Below are 5,650 nucleotides of genomic sequence, written 5' to 3' on the forward strand. Positions count from 1 at the left end.
AAAGGAAGGAAATTCTAACACATTCTACAACATGCATAAACTTTAAGGACATTATACTAAGTGAAATAAATCAGTCACAGGAAGACAAATACTCTAGGATTCCACTAATATGAGGTACTTAGAGTTGTCAAATTCAAAGAGACAGAAAGTAGAATGATCATTGCTAGAGGCGAGAAAGAGGGGCAAGTGAGATGTTTAATGGGTACAGAGTTTCAGTTTTGCAAGATGAAAAGAGTTCTGGATATTGATTGCACACCATTGTAAATGTACTTAACGCTACTGAACTGTACACCCAAAAATAGTGAGGATAGTAAATTTTGTGTTTGTGTATTTAACACGGTTTTTAAAACTTAGAAGCAATGTCAGGGCGGTGGATACACTAGGGATCATAAGCCTCTAGGCTTTGTTTAAGAAATAAAAAAGGAAACTGAGATCAGGCTGACAAACGTAATTTATTAACCACACCATTTGTTATTTAGGTTTTTTATACCCATAGACCATTTTTGCTGGCTTCTGGGTTTGCCTAGGGTGACAAGAATAAGATCATCCATATCACATTGTCAGCGTTAAAGGAGAAAGCCTTTAGAAAGACCTAAAACACAGAAGCTGATATGGGCCGTATAACAAGAAAGGACTTGCACAGATGTCACGGAAGTGGTGAAAGGCCAGAGGACCAAAATTCGAGAGAAAAAATGGATTCTAAACTCTACAGTTAGGGAGTATATCATGATAAGAGAAAGCAGCAAGAACACCCACCTTGGGAAGGGAGAAGTTATTAGCCAGCTCTGGGATACTTTCCCAGGATTTACTCATTCCTTTGTATTACTTTTGAACAACTGATGAATCAGCCATAATACTTAGTTGAAGTAGATCTACGCGTGGAACAACTCCTACGGAGCACCTACTGAACGCTGGCAGAAGACCTCAGACCTCCCAAAAGGCAAGGAACCCCCCACGTACCTGGTTAGGGCAAAAGAAAAAACTAAACAGAGACAAAAGGATAGGGACGGGTCCTGCACCAGCGGGAGGGAGCTGTGAAGGAGGAAAAGTGTCCACACACTAGGAAGCCCCTTCGCGGGTGGAGACTTCGGGAGGCGGAGTGGGGGAGCTTGGGAGCCGCGGAGGAGAGCACAGCAACAGGGGTGTGGAGGGCAAAGCGGACAGATTCCAGCGCAGAGGATCGGGCCGAACGGCACTCACCAGCCGAGAGGCTTGTCTGCTCGCCCGCCGGGGCGGGCGGGACTGGGAGCTGAGGCTCCGGCTTTTGTCGGAGCGCGGGAGAGGACTGGGGTTGGCGGCGTGAACACAGCCTGCAGGGCGTTAGTGCATAGCGGCTAGCCGGGAGAGAGTCCGGGGAAAAGTCTGGACCTGCCGAAGAGGCAAGAGACTTTTACGTCCCTCTTTGTTTCCTGGTGCACGAGGAGAGGGGATTAAGAACGCTGCTTGAGAGAGCTCCAGGGACGTGCGCGAGCCGCGGCTAAAAGTGCGGAGCCCAGAGACAGATATGAGACGCTAAGGCCGCTGCTGCCGCCACCAGGAGGCCTGTGTGCGAACACAGGTCACTAGCCACACGCCCTTCCGGAGAGCCTGTGCAGCCCGCCACTGCCAGGGTTCCGGGATCCAGGGACAACTCCCCCGGGAGAACACACGGCGCGCCTCGGGCTGCAACGTCACGCCGGCCTCTGCCGCCGCAGGCCCACCCCGCACTCCGTGACCCTCCCTACCCCCCGGCCTGAGTGAGCCAGAGCCTCCGAATCAGCAGCTCCTTTAACCCCGTCCTGTCTGAGCAAAGAACAGACGCCCTCCGGCGACCTACACGCACGGGCGGGGCCAAATCCAAAGCTGAGCCCCTGGGAACTGTGAGAACAAAGAAGAGAAAGGGAAATCTCTCCCAGCAGCCTCAGAAGCAGCGGATTAAAGCTCCACAATCAACTTGATATACCCTGCATCTGTGGAATGCCTGAACAGACAACGAATCATCCCAAATTAAGGAGCCCTGTGGATGAAAGGCTCTTGGTGCTGCAGCCAGGAGTCAGTGCTGTACCTCTGAGGTGGGAGAGCCAACTTCAGGACACTGGTCCACAAGAGGCCTCCCAGCTGCACATAATATCAAACAGCAAAAATCTCCGAGAGATCTCCATCTCAACGCCAGCACCCAGCTTCACTCAACGACCAGCAAGCTACAGTGCTGGACATCCTATGCCAAACAACTAGCAAGACAGGAACACAACCCCACCCATTAGCAGAGAGGCTGCCCAAAATCATAATAAGTCTACAGACACCCCAAAACACACCACCAGACGTGGACCTGCCCACCAGAAAGACAAGATCCAGCCTCATCCACCAGAACACAGGCACTAGTACCCTCCACCAGGAAGCCTACACAACCCACTGAACCAACCTTAGCCACTGGGGACAGACACAAAAAACAACAGGAACTACGAACCTTCAGCCTGCAAAAAAGGAGACCCCAAACACAGTAAGATAAGCAAAATGAAAAGACAGAAAAACACACAGCAGATGAAGAAGCAAGATAAAAACCCACCAGACCTGACAAATGAAGAGGAAATAGGCAGTCTACCCAAAAAAGAATTCAGAATAATGATAGTAAGGTTGATCCGAAATCTTGGAGATAGAATGGACAATAGAATGGACAAAATGCAAGAATCAGTTAACAAGGACCTAGAAGAACTAAAGATGAAACAAGCAACGATGAACAACACAATAAATGAAATTAGAAGTACTCTAGATGGGATCAATAGCAGAATAACTGAGGCAGAAGAACGGATAAGTGACCTGGAAGATAAAATAGTGGAAATAACTACTGCAGAGCAGAATAAAGAAAAAAGAATGAAAAGAACTGAGGACAGTCTCAGAGACCTCTGGGACAACATTAAACGCACCAACATTCGAATTATAGGGGTTCCAGAAGAAGAAGAGAAAAAGAAAGGGACTGAGAAAATATTTGAAGAGATTATAGTTGAAAACTTCCCTAATATGGGAAAGGAAATAGTTAATCAAGTCCAGGAAGCACAGAGAGTCCCATACAGGATAAATCCAAGGAGAAATACGCCAAGACACATATTAATCAAACTGTCAAAAATTAAATACAAAGAAAACATATTAAAAGCAGCAAAGGAAAAACAACAAATAACACATAAGGGAATCCCCATAAGGTTACCAGCTGATCTTTCAGCAGAAACTCTGCAAGCCAGAAGGGAGTGGCAGGACATATTGAAAATGTTGAAGGAGAAAAACCTGCAACCAAGATTACTCTACCCAGCAAGGATCTCATTCAGATTTGATGGAGAAATTAAAACCTTTACAGACAAGCAAAAGCTGAGAGAGTTCAGCACCACCAAACCAGCTCTACAACAACTGCTAAAGGAACTTCTCTAGGCAAGAAACACAAAAGAAGGAAAAGACCTACAATAACGAACCCAAAACAATTAAGAAAATGGGAATGGGAACACACATATCGATAATTACCTTAAATGTAAATGGACTAAATGCTCCCACCAAAAGACACAGATTGGCTGAATGGATACAAAAACAAGACCCATATATTTGCTGTCTACAAGAGACCCACTTCAGACCTAGAGACACATACAGACTGAAAGTAAGGGGATGGAAAAAGGTATTTCATGCAAATGGAAACCAAAAGAAAGCTGGAGTAGCAATTCTCATATCAGACAAAATAGACTTTAAAACAAAGACTATTAGAAGAGACAAAGAAGGACACTACATAATGATCAAGGGATCGATCCAAGAGGAAGATATAACAATTGTAAATATTTATGCACCCAACATAGGTGCACCTCAATACATAAGGCAAATACTGACAACCATAAATGGGGAAATCGACAGTAACACATTCATAGTAGGGGACTTTAACACCCCACTTTCACCAATGGACAGATCATCCAAAATGAAAATAAATAAGGAAACACAAGCTTTAAATGATACATTAAACGAGATGGAGTTAATTGATATTTATAGGACATTCCACCCAAAAACAACAGAATACACATTTTTCTCAAGTGCTCATGGAACATTCTCCAGGATAGATCATATCTTGGGTCACAAATCAAGCCTTGGCAAATTTAAGAAAATTGAAATTGTATCAAGTATCTTTTCCGACCACAATGCTATGAAACTCGATATCAATTACAGGAGAAGATCTGTAAAAAATACAAACACATGGAGGCTAAACAATACACTACTTAATAATGAAGTGATCACTGAAGAAATCAAAGAGGAAATCAAAAAATACCTAGAAACAAACGACAATGGAGACACGACGACTCAAAATCTATGGGATGCAGCAAAAGCAGTTCTAAGAGGGAAGTTTATAGCAATACAATCTTACCTTAAGAAACAGGAAACATCTCGAATAAACAACCTAACCTTGCACCTAAAGCAATTAAAGAAAGAAGAACAAAAAAACCCCAAAGTTAGCAGGAGGAAAGAAATCATAAAAATCAGATCAGAAATAAATGAAAAAGAAATGAAGGAAATGATAGCAAAGATCAATAAAACTAAAAGCTGGTTCTTTGAAAGGATAAACAAAATTGATAAACCATTAGCCAGACTCATCAAGAAAAAAAGGGAGAAGACTCAAATCAATAGAATTAGAAATGAAAAAGGAGAAGTAACAACTGACACTGCAGAAATACAAAAGATCATGAGAGATTACTACAAGCAACTCTATGCCAATAAAATGGACAACCTGGAAGAAAGACAAATTCTTAGAAAGGCACAACCTGCCAAGACTGAATCAGGAAGAAATAGAAAATATGAACAGACCAATCACAAGCACTGAAATTGAAACTGTGATTAAAAATCTTCCAACAAGCAAAAGCCCAGGACCAGATGGCTTCACAGGCGAATTCTATCAAACATTTAGAGAAGAGCTATCACCTATCCTTCTCAGACTCTTCCAAAATATAGCAGAGGGAGGAACACTCCCCAACTCATTCTACGAGGCCACCATCACCCTGATACCAAAACCAGACAAGGATGTCACAAAGAAAGAAAACTACAGGCCAATATCACTGATGAACATAGATGCAAAAATCCTCAACAAAATACTAGCAAACAGAATCCAACAGCACATTAAACGGATCATACACCATGATCAAGTGGGGTTTATTCCAGGAATGCAAGGATTCTTCAATATACGCAAATCAATCAACGTGATACACCATATTAACAAATTGAAGGAGAAAAACCATATGATCATCTCAATAGATGCAGAGAAAGCTTTTGACAAAATTCAATACCCATTTATGATAAAAACCCTGCAGAAAGTAGGCATAGAGGGAACTTTCCTCAACATAATAAAGGCCATATATGACAAACCCACAGCCAACATCATCCTCAATGGTGAAAAACTGAAAGCATTTCCACTAAGATCAGGAACAAGACAAGGTTGCCCAGTCTCACCACTCTTATTCAACATAGTTTTGGAAGTTTTAGCCACAGCAATCAGAGAAGAAAAGGAAATAAAAGGAATCCAAATCGGAAAAGAAGAAGTAAAGCTGTCACTGTTTGCAGATGACATGATACTATACATAGAGAATCCTAAAGATGCTACCAGAAAACTACTAGAGCTAATCAATGAATGTGGTAAAGTAGCAGGACACAAAAT

Source organism: Leucopleurus acutus (genome assembly GCF_964270905.1).
Source record: "Leucopleurus acutus genome assembly, chromosome: 12".
Lineage (NCBI taxonomy): Eukaryota > Metazoa > Chordata > Mammalia > Artiodactyla > Delphinidae > Leucopleurus > Leucopleurus acutus.